The sequence below is a fragment of the Amblyomma maculatum genome, chromosome 1, assembly GCF_055883805.1.
Source record: "Amblyomma maculatum isolate TAMU_Amacu chromosome 1, ASM5588380v1, whole genome shotgun sequence".
In the NCBI taxonomy this organism is placed as follows: Eukaryota; Metazoa; Arthropoda; class Arachnida; order Ixodida; family Ixodidae; genus Amblyomma; species Amblyomma maculatum.
In genome coordinates this window covers 135,541,747-135,557,582 of record NC_139344.1, presented here as the reverse complement: position 1 = coordinate 135,557,582, position 15,836 = coordinate 135,541,747, and positions in this window count along the sequence as shown.

Sequence of the window (15,836 nt, the reverse complement as noted above, 5' to 3'; positions counted from 1 at the left end):
AATCGCAAACGTTCTGCACGCAACTGCGAGAAATGTTGATTGAAAAAAAAAAAAAAAACTATTTCGAACTGTGCATCAGGAAGATTTGCTTTTGAGTATTTTTTTTTCCCCGAAAAAAAAAAATACACCGCCAAGAGCACCGAAATATCCCAATTCACGGCATCGGTCTTTTGAAGCAGCAGTGGTCGAGTACCCTATCCCGCGTTCTGCATTCACGCGCCTCCTCGTCTCATCCCGGCATCGTTTGCTGTCGGACCGCCTGACGCTACCGACAGGCACGAACGGCAAGATGAGCTCTAAAGATCCAGGTGAGAGCACTGTGGCCGAGAGCACTGTGGCCGAGAGCACTGTGGCCGACGCGATTCCAGAGGCAGGAACTCAGGCCACCTGCACCAAGACCAAGCCCCAGCTCAGCCAGGGAAGTCAGCAGCCACAATACGGTCTCACTGAGAATGGCAGCCTTGCCGGTGCTCGGACAATTGACCCGGACTCATCACCGAAAAAGGCCAGCGCTTGTGCTAGCGGCACGTTCGAGGGCGCCGAGATTGATTACTCCACCAAGCAGGTCGGTATCGGGAGGCTCACGCCCGACCTGGCTTTGACTGAAGACGCTGATAAAAAGCCCGTAGAAGAGTCTGGTGACATTTCGGTCGAGATCATGAATCTCCATCTTGACTACTCGGAAGATCTATGCATGCTGTCGTTGGGCGGAAGCATTGTAGTGGAGGAAGAAACCCCGAAAAAGGACATGCTAGCCCCGAAGCTGGATCAAAGCCCGGACGACATCTGTGGGCCCCTGTGCAGCACGCCCTGCTCGAACCGGCAGCCTCCTGAGCTGGCTTTCCATCTACCGAAGGACGAAGAAGCGTCCAGGTCTTCAGAACGCCTCCGTGAAGAACTTGCCCTCCTGGACGCCTTAGACGAGCCGATCCCGGAAGACGTGCTGCAGTTCGTGCCCCAAGATTAGTTGAGCGGATCGTTCATCTTCTCGCCGCGGTTGCCTCCAAGCCCTGCAAGACCCGACGGCGGGCTGCACGACTGTCTCAGCAGGCATTCCGACCTGGAGTCCCCTTCAGAATCGGAATAAACGCTTTTTCTACTTGATCGCATCACTTTTAGGGTCATTTATTTTCAGACTAGGTTAAATTATTACTGTAAAGGGATGTCTTCGAGTGTCTGCACCTCTCAACTATACACCCGACCCAGTAAAGTGTTGTGCGCTTTCACGCATCGTTACCGCTAGGTTTCGCGGATCGGAAAGTCCCAAAATGACAACATGATTTATAGATGTTGGGGTGCGCCGCGTGTCATTACTGCCGAGCCTACGACGTTTCTTTAACTTTTCTTATCGAAGTGGAAAAAATGCATGCATTGGGTTCGAATTGTCGTCCTAATTTAAGTACTTCCTTCAGCAGTCCTTAAATTTACTGAGGCCGCGCTAACAATAAATACAAGATAATACAAAATGCAGCAGTGATAACGTCAGTAGAGTGATTAAAATTTTAAAATAGCTATGTCAAGCGAATAGCCAAAGGCAGTGGCGAAGGAAAAGCGCTTTAATTAGTTCATTGGGCATGAGTCAATGTACTCATTATGCGAGTCTAAAACGAATGTAAAGCACATGATTTAATTTCAAAGGACAAAGTGCTCCACAGTGATATGTTGGCAAATATAATGCAAAATTGTCATGTTTCTAACCTTAGGAAGAAGATTATGGCGCTCAGAAAATCTTATGTTATTTCTGTTATTAGTGTGAAGGCACTAACATATGTTTTTCAGAGCTAAGCAACGATCTTGCTTGCGCCTGATTCCTCATTGGCTCGCCACATTGCGGCCTGACAGTCCACGTCTCCTGGCGCTGATAATTCCAACGCTGCTTCCACGCTATCATAAAAGGGGCGGCTGTAATCGATGGGGACTACGATACAGTGGTCACTGGATCCCTCAACACTAGAAACTCGCTCATAGCGGAAGAGGCTGCACTGGCGTTAGCCTGCAGGAGCACCAAAGCCAAATTCATACTTTGCGACAGCAAGATAGCATTAAGAAACTTTAATTAGGGAATTGTTTCGAAAGAAGCAGTTAGAATACTTGGACAATCGGTATTGGATAGAGAGATTTCCATCATGTGGGTCCCGGCTCACGAGGGGATTCCCGGCAATCAGGCTGCTAACAGTCTCGCCCGAGATATCTACACCCGGGCGGCCGTTGAATCACCCTTACCCGGGTCGGAGGATCCGCTCATCACGTATACACGGAAATCACGGCTGAACACAGAAATGAAAGATTAGACCTCCCACCTCCAGATCGGTCTCACACACCTAACAAGTGCAGAGACTGGAGAAAATTACAAACAAACCGATTCTTTCCGTCTTATCTATACGGGGAGGGAGAGGAACACCCAAAGTTCTGCACCAAATGCGTGATAATAGCCAATCAGGATCATCTCATTTGGGAATGTCCCGATTCTACTGGGCATATTGATGGAATCAGAGAGAAAGTAACCTGGGATGCCCTCCTCCGGAGCCGGGCTCCGGAGCAGCAAGCTCGAGTAATCCATCTGGCATGGGATCCTTTGCGAAAGACGTCCCCCTGCGGGGCTCCCTCTCCCTTGGAGGCACCCTAGGGTCTTACTGAGGGAGCGGAGGGACCTCTACATCGACTTGAACTTGTACTCTGACCAGGTTACAACCCGTAGAATTTGCATTACTTCACGCGGTGTCAAACCTAATGTCAAAATGTTGTGGTTCGCATATGCCAAACTCGCCCCCCCCCCCCCAAAAAAAAAAAAAAAAAAAAAAAAAAATGTCGTAGCGGAGCAAGTGCGGAACGCCGTAGCTATCGCTGCCTTTTTAACTTTATTGCCTTTATTTCACAACAAAACACTTACCGGTCGAATTGTAAAAAAAAAAAAATGGGGCAGTTTACATTGAAATCATCTTATTATAAATGGTGAACACTTACCGGTCGAATTGTAAAAAAAAAAAAAATGGGGCAGTTTACATTGAAATCATCTTATTATAAATGGTGGAAGTTGGACATTTTCTCCAATACACTGATAAAGTGAGGTACGCACACTGAGTCTTCAAAACATCAATAATTTCTCGAACAGATTCTCCAAAATACTGTCGGATAATTCTGACATGAAGGTGCAGCAAACAGTGAGAGCATTAGCACAATTATTAAAATTTTAAACTAGCTATAGCAAGCAAATAACCAAGCGCAGTGAAGATGGCTGGCCATAATCACTGCCGTAGCCGATCGCCCTGCATGCTGACCGCAACAAGCTCTCGCACTGTGCATTGCTGGTCGTCTCAAACTCAACGTAATTTCAATGGAAGCCAACGCTCCATTTGATCAAACGGCTCAGTAATAAGAGTGGCGGCGCAAGGACAGAGGTAGCGCGCCGCCTCACTGTCGCTATTCTGCTCGCTAAGCTCCGCTACGGTGCCCCTTACTTTGACTTGATCACAGCACACTACGAGACTCTTGGCTTACGTTATAACTCTGCCTTGAGGGTTACAACCGGTCTACCCGTACACACGCGGATCACTGAGCTTCACAGATTCGCTTAGCTTCCATTAGTGGAAATTGCTACGCATCGAGCCAATCATGAAACTCGTCTGCGATCCACACCCAACGGGCACCGCCTCCTTTCTCGAATCTTTGACGAAGGAAATATTCACTTGCACATATGGACCACCTTACAGCATCATGTGCAGAAACATTGGTAACGGGTCCCCTTTCACCCAACACCAAAAGGCCAAGAAGAGATCACCGGCTACGCCAGGTAATCGATATACAAGACCAGCACACCGGTCTCCGCATTTATACCGACGCCGCCCTATAAAATGACGATGACACCGGCATCACGTTTGCAAACACCGCCTACTACCAGGAGAGTTCCGCTACTAGCCACAGTGATCGCAGGTACTGGTCCGCAACTGAACTCGAGTTAACGGCCATCGACGAGGGCCTTCAACACTGCACCAAAGGAACAGATCGTACCATCCACATCTACACCGACAGTCAAGAGGCTATAAAAACTCTGAAAGCCCGTTCTTACAAGATCTCACTGCAACACCGCATCAAGCAGCACTGCCCACGAGACCGCTGGCGCGCAGCTAGACGAAGACCGCCAGCATTAGCTTTATTGTGGGCCCGTCCAACTCGGACCACCCTTGTTTGTTGCAGGACCTTGTCCCGACATTACTCCTCCGATCCCTTCCGGCCTCTCTCGTCCTGCCCGAGTTCTAACTCACAAGGCGCGAGCCGGTGCAGCGTACACACCGGACATCCTGAGTCAATGGCGCCGAACCAAGATCCGCTGCCCCAACTTCCCTGCTGACTCCGTTGACCTGCAGCACTTGATCTGGACCTGTCCTGGCACGGCTAGGCCCCGCGCCCGCTACACATCTGCTCACCATATTCAGACTCACGAAGACTAGACAGCCCCAATACCGATGCCAATGCCCTCTGTTAGACTCCATGTCGGGGTCTGGCACCCTCAACCTCACGTAGCCCACCCCCTTCCCCTGTAGGCCTCAGGTCATCCTTATTAATAAAGATTTATGAATGAATGAATGAATGAATGAATGAATGAATGAATGCTCGTCGTCGTCTTCATCAACTTCCATCTTAGCGCAAAAGCTTTTGTTTGTCCTGCTAGGTTGAAGTATAATTAAAATCCTACCATTTTTTTAGGTCACCAATGAAAAATGTTTCAACCGGAATATTATCATTTATTGATCTGTACATGATTGGCGCTAGCTTAAAAGGAAATGTCGGAAAAACGAGACGTTTAGCTTACAGCAAGGTGATTCTGAGGGAGAGAATAATGAGGTAAATGCCGTTAGTATAGCTGCTTGGTTTTGAAGGCGTTGAACGCGATCTAGATGTGTATAATATGCATTACCACAGGAAGACAAGCAGTGTGAGAGATGGCTATGTATATGAGCCTAGTAGAGTGGTAAAATAATGTGGTGTTGGGAATAGTGACGCGTTTTGATGATAATATGAAGTTCAAACAACGGTTGTTAGCCATAAATTCTCGTCAATATAGGTGACAGCTCTTTGGCCGCAAGTTTAATTTTAAAAAGATAGACTGAGTTTGAACCTGGCCCTGTTGTTCTGAGTGAAAAAAAAAGCCTCTACTCTGCACTGGTGGTACGCAGTTGAATGAAGACTCACCGTGGCGCAGGCGAAGCAAAATGGCTACTCATGAAAGTCTGCAGCTGATGTGAACAAATTATGTTCGCAAATTTTATTTAAAAAGTGTGGTTATAACATAACATGATTTTTGGGTCAGTAAAAGCCAGAAGAAACCGTGGCAGCGCGCCCTTCTGCTTAAATGTGGTATTCATTCTAATTTAACTGGCATTGGAAGAGATCGACATCGTCGTTCACTCAGCGGGGGCGGGAAACCAACAATTCCCAGCTTATATATGGTAGCTGGGAAAAGCTTGCACTGACCTAGTGATTTAATGCTAACAGTTTTATAGCAAAGGCTTCAAATTACGATTGGAAATACTGTGCACAGTGAATTTTAAATACCTCACAAAAGCAATCAAGGAGAAAAGGACAGGAACAATGAGAAGCAGGAGGAGGAAGAGCGGGGAGGTTACCGAAGAAAAAAAACAGTTTGCTACTCTGCACTAGATGAAAAGGATGACGGGGTGTAGCAGGGAAGGAGGCTTCTCACATGGTATGGTATCTTCAGCCCATGAACGTGCTTTGGAGGAAATCTGAGTGATATACATATTGGTTTTATTTTGTGGATAACTCATAAACATGAACGCCAGTTGCATTTACACTTTTTTGTTATACGCTGAGAAATGGAAGTGTACTATTGCTTTGCCCCTGCAGGCAACTTATACACTATCTGTTGCATGTCAAAGACTTAAAATACCTAAACATTACCAAGCGGCATCCTTGAAAAGGGACAGGGACAACGTGCTGATTGGCGACTGTTCCTTGGAGTTGATCTCATGGGCTCGAGAAACTTTTGGCAGAGAAGCTTTTTTTTTGCCAGTGTGTGTCACCGAAATCAAATAATAAGGGAGTAATTGCTCGTTGTCATCCACCCGAGCCCAGCCATACGGCTACAAAGGAAAGCTAAATAGCTTTCTCAGAAACTTCGTAGTTAAAGAAAAATTCGTCCTGATCCGGGGATCGAACCCGGCACCACCGCCTTTCCGGGGCAGTCGCTCTACGGACTGAGCTAACCAGGGCGACAAGCAGATCAGATGGTAGGGCGAGAGCGAATTGATCTATAACTCGAAGTGGGAAAAGTGTTGGTCAAATATTTAGGGGAAATCCCCAAGGTGGAGTATATTTCTACTAAGGGAGTAATTGCTCATCATCATCCACAATTAGCAATTACTCTCTTATTAGAAATATACTCCACCTTGGGGATTTGCCCTAAATATTTGGCCTAAATGAAATAAGGGTCAAAGTACCAGAATCAATACGGTATTGCAGGATTTTAAGAAAGGGAAAAAGGGCAATAACAACCATTAAATAAGAGTAATTTAGACCAATGACCACTGTCGTGACGCTGGGAGTAAGTCGACCCGGCCTTCACTTGGTAGCGTGCAGAGACTCCGGGTTGATGAAGGATTGAATCTTCGAAGTTGGTAAAATATATACAAGCAGGTTTAATGGCACTTTGAGAAAACTTATTGACATGAAAAAAAGGGTATATCAGCAAAATGGCAAGCGTTAAGAGTTCATAGCGAGAAGCGTCTGGATGAACCGTTTACCCAGGGCTCAGAGCGACATTTCGTGCTCTGCAACGTCCTTAAAACCCCCTATGTCCAGCCCCTCTCTGAAGATGCTGACCAACCAGTTCCAGGGCACGCCCCTCAGATATCGGCATCCAATCGAACACCTCACTGCACTGATGGTCTGATGCACAGACTGGTCCAGTATTGTTTCGTCGGGCGTGGTCACTTGTTGGCGGGTAGAGCTTGGGAACGGCGAGGAGGTAGATTTCTATTCTTCTGCAAAGATCCGACATGGTGGTTCCGGCAAGTGAATTTCCTTCTCAGAAACCCAAGTGTACGTGCGCGCCACGAATACTGCTCCCAGCATTGTCCCTTTCCGGTAATTGCAACTCTTTCCTGCATTTCCGGGAAATCTTCTAATAGCCGTATTCGTCATGCTCATTTGTTCTCCTGTAAGTCAGCGGACGTGTCATTCCGATCGTCTCCGTTGGACAATAGGCATTCCTCACTTGACAATAGCGCCTCTCGACTGGAAGGGTGTACAGTTGAACAAAAGCACTTCCGGCTTTTTCCCACAGGGCGACATTTCTTTGTATTTTTCTTGAGGTTCCCTTGACAGGGCCAATTTGGCAGTTGCAGGGTCTCGACAAAGCAAAGCAGGCTCACACAAAAAGATTCATGAAAACAGGCTCACTTAGAGCCCTTTCACCAACAGCACATATCAACACCATGCCCACAGGCGAACAATAGGGCGCGCAAGCGCGAACCATGCACGGTCACAACAGCCTCCTCCCCCGCCAGAAGAGTCACGGAGGGCAGCAGTCGCAACTGCTGCATGAAGAGACGACTTAATGGCCTGCACATGAATGCTTGAAGCTCGCTGTCGCTTGTCGAGTTGTCTTGATTGTCGTAGGCCAAATTGCTTGAGCTGTCTCTGAAACTCAACCACATGTCTAAGCAAGCACTAGGCTCCCGTCTGAAGAGACCAGGTTAAAAGAAAACTGCCATCGTTGTCCGAGGAAAGCCCACACTCAAGACGCTCAGGACCCACGTATGCCTAGAAAACCAAACCTGCTGCTTTACATAGTCACATATATACAAGCGCACGAAAAAAAAAGAACCTGAGTATCAATTTGGATACATGGTGAGGAGCACCTCGGACCGCTTAGAAACAGTGGCTAAGTGCGTCCGCGTTCATATTTAACTTCCCCTTTTTGTATCTTATTTCAAAATTGTACTGCTGTAAAATCAAGCTCCACCTCAGAAGGCGACTGTTCTTCGATGTCGCAGTTTGCAGCCAAGCCAGGGGACAATGGTCCGTCTCTACGGTGAATTTGGCCCCTCCAAGATAGCACTGCAATTTTTGAATGGCCCATACATTGCAAGCGCACTCTTTCTCTGACGCCTCTTTTTGAGAAGCTCCTGAGTGTTGCTTTCTTCTCCGCTGAGGCAAATCAAGTTGTCACCCATCTCCTCGGGAAGGTTTAACATTAAATTTACCACGGCTTCCCTCTGCACATAAGGCTTCATAAGATTGCAATGATAAATGCGCACTTCTTTACGCCTACCGGGGATTTTCACTGCGTAGTTAGTGTTAGAAAGCTTTGCAACGACTTCAGCAGGTCCTTCCCACTGTACTTCGAGCTTATTCTTCATTGAACCTCTCAGCAACATCACCTGGTCACCGATACGAAACGTCCTTTGACGGGCTGACTTCATGCTGGCCTCAACGAGTTCTTTAGTGTTATTTAAGCGATTCAGGAGGTTCAGAATGAATTCTACTACTGTTGGGTCTTCTCCGCGCCCCTCCCAGGCTTCGCGCACCATTCGCAAAGTTGAGCGCAGTGACCTTCCGTACACAAAGTCGGCTGGGCTAAATCCAGTGGATTCGTGCGGCACTGACCGCAAAGCGAAAAGTGCTGCAGGCAGGCAGGTATCCCATTCGCGCTTGTTTTCATAGCACAGTCCCCTCAGGACGCGTTTGAGAACAGAATGCCATCTTTCTACGCTGTTGCTCTGCGGATGGTGGATCGAGCTGTGCACTACCTTAATGCCGCATCGCTCGAGAAATGAGGTAGTGAGGACACTTGTGAAAGCGCTACCCTGATCACTTTGGACCTCGGAAGGGAATCCAACTCGTGCAAACACTGACAGCAGCGAATCCACTACACTCTCGGACGTCACCTCGCGCAGCGTAACAGCCTCTGGAAACTTTGTAGCTGGGCATAACATAGTGAGGATATAACGGTACCCTGACTCTGTCACAGGAAGTGGCCCAACTACATCTTTTACTAACCGGTGAAACGGCTCGGTAATGATTGGTGCTAACACCATCGGAGCTTTCCACTTGCGCCTTTCCAACCCGCTGGCACGTGCCGCATGACCGTACAAAATTTTCTGTGTCCTTAAAACATCCAGGCCAATAGTATTCTTGTAACAGCCTCTGCTTTGTTTTCCTTATTCCAAGGTGACATAACTACGAGCTGACATGGGAAAGTCGTAGTAAGTCTTCGCAGTACTTTCGGGGAACGACTAATTGGTCCCGCTCTACTCCGCGCTTATCCTTGAATAAGTGATACAGCACTCCCTTTCTCATCTCGAAAGAAATATTCTTTGCTGTCTTAGTGGCGCGGTGGCGCTCCCTTGTCTCCATTATCTTGGGATCATTGGCTTGCTCCATAGCTAAGTCCTTTCGGGTTCCACGTAGAAGTCTCGTGAGAGTATACTAGACACTGGCGGCAAGAGGTCACTCTCAAGAACGTCCCCATTCCGCGTCTCATCAAGCTCACTTTCAAGTTGACTTATCTGAGATGCCTCGCTCTCAAAGTTTTCTGACCCGCTATCTTCCGCATCGACCACTGTTTTAACTGCCGTTTCCTCCGCCGTGGAATTTTCTGGAATGAACAGTGTAGCTAGTTCTTGCGCCTTTGAACGTGCTAAGGCTTGTACAACTCTGTCTCCGAAAAGGATGCCCCTCTTTCGCAGTAGCATGTCCGATTTGTTGGAAAACAAATACGGACAGCACTTAGGAAGCTTTCCTGAAACGGCAGCCTCGGTTGTTAACTCGCCGAAAGGGCCCTCGATGACCACGTTCGCGATTGGCAAGCACACACTCTGTTCCTCCACTACCTGGCGGATCCATGCACACTGTCCTGTATAGTCGGAAGGCGACACATACGCCGGATGGACAACATCCATCGTGGCGGCCGAATCGCGCAGTACCTTGCAAGGTTTCCCGTTGACTACTAGGTCATGCAGGTAGGGTTCCAAAAGCTGCATATTTTCATCGCAGTCACTGACATACGAGAAAGCAATCTTTTCTTTCCTGCAGTTGACGGCAATGTGACCCTGCTCATTACACCTAAAGCATGTGAGCGGCTTCCTAGCCTCAAGCTTGTTCTTTGTGCTGTGCGCGTTGGTCACTTCCCCACTTTTCTCACTGCCGTCCTTTCTAGGGAGTTTGCCTGAAGAAGCCTTCCTTTCTTCGTTAGCAACTCTAGCAAAGTGCCTTTCCTGACGGTCATTCACACTCAACTTGGGATTGCGGAGTCTATCCACTGCTGGGTTGCTAAATTGTCGGCGCGAAGCGTACTCCTCAATGAGTTCGGCAGCTTCAGTTGCCGACTTGATGTCGCCTCGGTCCTGCAACCAATTTCTTTCTTTTTCTGGAAGGCAGTTATAAAACTGCTCCAAAAGAATTCGCTCGACTACAGCACCCCTATCACTGTAGGAATCAGTGCTCTTTAGCCACTTGCCCAAATTGACTCTTACATTGTACAGGAATTCAGGGTAACTCTCGTCCCTGGACTTAGTAGCGTTCTGAAAACGTTGTCTGAACGCCTCGGCGCTAAGCCTATACTTTCTCAGAAGGCAAGCCTTGACCTTCTCGTAGTTGTCCGCGTCCTCCTTGCTTAGCCGCGCGACAACCTCCGCTGCCTCGCAAGGCAGAACCGTCAATAATCTCTGAGACCAAGTGTCTCGCTGGAGAGAGAGAGAGAAAACTTTATTTCAAAAAGAAAAAGAAAAAAGGGGGGGGGGGGCAGTGAGTGGAGTTTTCATTTCAAGACCCCAGTGGCTTGGGCTGCTGCTCTTGCCTGAGTTACCAGCCTACGCTGGGTCTCTAGATCAGAGCATTGCAGAGTGGCCTCCCATGCGCCTCCGAATGGTGCATGTTTATGTGTGGAGATTTGGGGCCTGTGCACCCCCATGTGACATGGTAGGCGGTGGGCCGGTCATTGCACCAAGGGCATACGTCTGTGTAGTGTTCTGGACACATTATGTTGTATTGATGTAGGTTGGGGTAAGTGTTGGTTTGAAGCTGTCTCCATTCCCGCATTTCTTGTGCATTTAGACCCTTGTGTGGAGGGGGATAAATCCTACGTTGTTCCCGTAGGTACTTAAGCCGCGCGCCGTAAGTCGCTGGGACAGGAATGCTGGTTGTGAGATCGGGATTAGTGGCCGCTCGGTTTGTGTGACCTCGAGCTAGCCTATCCGCGACCTCATTACCTTCCAATCCAGAGTGCCCCGGAACCCAAGCGATCTGATGTTTGAGCTGTGAGGTTGTAGCCAATGGGTTAGTTGTGAAGCGAGATAATTTTTTAGGTATTCTGCCTGCAAGGAGGAGCCGACACGCCGCTTGTGAGTCGGTGATTACGTGCAGCTCTCGATTGGTCGCGTCTCCGTAGGTAATGGCCAGTACGATCACCGCCACTTCCGCTTCTGTGATAGTAGAGTGCTGGATGGACATGCTGGAGACTTCTGTGTATGAAGAGCCCACCACCACGGCTGCTGCTGCGTTCGGTGTATGCTCGTATAGAACGGCATCCACATGGACAGTTTTCGGACTGTGTTCCACTGCACGTTTAAGATAATTTACTCGGGCGTGTCTTCTGCCTTCGTTGTGGACTGGAGACATGTTCTTTGGGAGCGGGGACACATATACTCTTGCCCGGTACGGAACAGGAATGTTAGTCGTTGACTGTATAGCTTGTACGTCCGAAGGATAGCCAACGCGCTCGAGAATGAGCCGGCCAGTCTCAGTTGACAGAAGGCGTTCCCTTTGGGACAGGACAGCCTCTTGAATTTCTTCAAATGTGTTGTGCAGTCCAAGAGCTTCCAATTTGACGTTGGAGGTGTATGGTGGGAGGCCTAACGCGTTCCTGTAAGCTGCACGTATCATTGCGTTTACTTTGTTGAGATCTCTTCGGAGCAGGGTGAGGTAAGGTAGTCCATAGGAGAGGCGACTGATGACCAGCGCCTGCACCAGACGGATCGTGTCTTCTTCCCGCATGCCTTTTTTGTTTCTTGCCACCCGGCGGATCATTTTAGAGATCTGCTGTGTTGTGTTCTTGATGAGGTGGAGCACGTGGTCTACTTTTCTATCGCTTTGGAGCCAGATACCCAGGATTCGTATGAGTGGCACTTCCCGGATTGGGACCCCATGCAGGAAGATGCTAAGATTGCCTGGTGATGTATAGTGGTACCCACGTATACGGATGACTTCAGATTTATCTGGGGAGCATTGGAGCCCGCATCGAAAGGCCTCTGTTTCCACGCAGGTTGCGGCTGCTTCAAGTGTTTCTTCTTTCTGGCCTAGAGAGCCGGTGGTTGTCCAGATCGTAATGTCATCAGCGTACAGGGTGCATCCAATGTTCGGAACCTGTTGCAGAGCCCTTGCGATTCTAATCATGGCGATATTGAAGAGGAGCGGGGAGATGACCGATCCCTGTGGGGTGCCCTTGTTTGGCATGTCGTGAAGATCCGATCTGATGTCACCCATTCCTATCGTTGCCGTTCGGTTAGCCAGATACAGGCCGATATCCCCTGATATCACATATGGCTGCATGTACTTTGACATCTTGAAATCTGCCTCCTTGTTAAGAAGAGGTACCGCTAGCTGGGGACAATTGCCCGACCTCTTGCTCAACTCTACTTCTAATTTCCGGAGCTCAATTTCTTGCTCCAGCCTTTTTGCTTCTCTCTTAAATTCACGCTCACGCCTCTTTTCCTCTTTTTCCCGCTCTTTCTGCTGTCTCAGCTGCTCCTCCTTTTTTTGTCCGATGAAGTTCCATGCTTCACTGAGCTCCTCATCATCGGTTCCCAAATCAGTGATTGCCTTTAAAATCAAGGGTGTTCGTGCCAAACCACTTGTATCAATTTCCAATTCCTCACACAATAGCAACTGTTCCGGTTTCTGCAGCTTTTGTAGGTCCATGATCGCTCCGAGTGTCGGCTACTTCCAAAACAACTGTGCAAACTACCAAACCTAAAGGCGTTTCAACACTCTTTACCAGTTCTAAAATCTAACCCTGTTCTAGAACCTGGTCCACATCAGAAGAAAAGCCAAGCACTCACCCACACATGCGATCGACGTTCCGAGCTGCTCTCTTGTTTGCTGATTGTTGCTCCTGCTTGTTGCTTGAGATGCCACCTCCGATCACCAGATTTTGAGGCTTGTAGCTTCAGATGCCACCTCCGATCACCAGATGTGGCTTGTAGATTCTGATCCACCTCCAATCACCAGATGTTGTGGCTTGTAGATTCAGATCCCAACGCTGGTCACCAGTTGTCGTGTGTGAAGAACATGTGATAATTTGATAGAAGACGAAGAAAGAAAACCACGTTTGGAGAAAGAGGAAGAGTAAAACGTGGAGGTTGGCTCGAGGAGCGCGAGGCACGAGCAGGAGAGAACAGGCGAGCAGCGGAGCCGATCGGCTGTCCAAGGAGCTCGGAGCGGTGCGTCTTCTGCCAGGCCTGACCCGGGGATCCAGACCTGGGGCCTGCCGGCCGTATCCTGTCCTGTTCTCCTGTTGTCCACGAAGCTCGGAACGGTGGTCGGGCCCGGGAGTGCCACAGCGCCAGCTCTTCACTGGCACGAGCGTTCGGCGCAGTTCTGGGCCCAGGCACGTCGGGGAGGCCTGACGCAACGGCCGTGGAAAGGCGACCCGAGGCCTCTTGCCTCTACTGGGCCCCGTCCGGTGGCCTAGCCTTCCGCTGGGCTTACCGAGACCTTACTGTACCGACCCTGCAAAACTCTGACCACCCGGAGCGTCTGCACCGGCTTCTCCACCCAACGAACTGGTGACTGTAGACAATTTAGTGTTTAGTCTTCGACCTACTTGTTTGTCCTACTCTCGTCCCGTCCATATGTATACATAAAATTATTCGTCGTTAGATTGGTCGGTCTGGTCGTCTATTTAGATTGCTTTCTCTGAATAAGCCACAGAACCAGGTGGCCAGAAGATTTAAAGAACAGAACCTCACAATTTTGGCGTCCACGGCAGGACCAGACCGGCCAAGCAGCATTTTCCCGCGGCTAGAGATTGGAGAAAAATGAGTGCACCAGAGTTGCTCGCGGTAGGGGAACGTATAGGTTTGCAGGGAGTCGAGTTGCGCGAGTGGGTTGAGAAAGTATTGCAAAAGGCAAGGGAGGACAAAGCTACAGAACGCGAAGAGAGAGCTGCAGAACGTGAAACGAAAGCTGCAGAACATGAAAGAGCGAAGCAGCGCTTGGAGCAAGAAAACCAGAATTTGCAGCTACGAGTACGACTTGCGGAATTGGGAGAAAACGCCCCTAGTTTTGGAAGCGCTGAGCACGGTACCGTACCAGCTCCGTCTTTCCCAATTAGTCCTCATGGATTGATTCCACTGTTTAATGAGGAAAGGGACGATTTGGACGCGTATTTGAAGCGTTTTGAACATGTCCCCATTGGCCAGGGCTGGCCGAAAAAGAAGTGGGCCACGGCTTTGAGTCTGTGCCTCGGCGGCTGAGTCTTTGGACGACTCTCTCCTGAGGACTCAGTCAATTACGATGTAGCGAAACTTGCCTTAATTCGGAGGTTTCGGCTCACGGCTGAGGGCTACAGAGAGAAGTTTCGTGGAAGCAAGCCGCAAGATGGTGAGACAGCTTCCCAGTACACCACAAGACTGTTAAGCTTTTTTGACCGCTGGGTTGAGATGCGAGGACAAGGTCGCACGTTGGAAGTGGTTCGGGACATGATAGTGGCTGAGCAGTTTTTAAACAGCTGTCACAATGGTTTAGTTCTCTTCTTGCGAGAACGTGATTGTAAAACGGTGGACGAGATTGCTGAGGCTGCCGATCACTTTCTTGAGGCTCAGCGACAGAATAACCTCTCGGTTTTTAAAGATAGAGCTGAGCAGAATTCTGCGAAACCGCAGGACGCAGCCCCATATTGCACATTATGTCGCAAATCTGGGCATAAAACCCAGTTGTGTCGATACGGAAATTCAAATGACCGGGAGACGTCTACTTGCTGCACGTCACCTCGAGATTCCCGCCCTGGTCGTCAGCTGGGAAGAACATGCCTAGATGTTCGAGGGGACGATTCGGCTCTTAGTCCATCTCAGATTATTACCAACATGCCGGTGGAGCATGGAGAAGTGTTCAGACAAGCAGTGTCGGTGCTGCGCGACACTGGTTCTAATAGCATCGTGGTGCGTCAGGCTTTGGTGCCCGAGGCTGCATATACCGGGGAACGAGCATCTTTATGTTTAGCGGATGGGTCTGACATCGAAGCGCCTGAGGCGGATGTTATTATCAAGTCACCATACTTCACAGGCAAAGCTATTGCTAGGTGCCTGCCGACGCCATTATATAACGTAATTATCGGCAACATTCCGGGTGCAAGCGCCCCATTCGCCGACGTTCCAACAGTCTTGACGGGTCAGAGAAGCATACCTGCCAGTGATGATGGGCCCAGTGCTTCTTTCCAGATTCTGGGGGCGAAAGTTTCAGAGACTGGTTTGGATGCCACTCAAACCGCACTCAAATTATCTCGGTCTGTTTTTCGCAAGAAACAAGAAGATGACGCCAGCTTAGGCGTGTGTCGTCGCAAGCTGAAGAAAACCTATCACGGAAAAGGGCAGACAGCTTACACCTTCCATCTTGTTGACGGCATTTTGTACCGGACCTATCAACTTTGTCCAGGAAAAACAATTGAACAAGCGGTCGTTCCGAAGGTTTCGCGCCGCCAGGTCCTCGTGCAGGCACATGGGAGTACACTTGTCGGCCGCCAGGGTGTCAGAAAAACTACCGCAAGAGTGCTTGATGACTTTTACTGGCCAGGGGTGCAAGCTGACATTAAGCGGTTT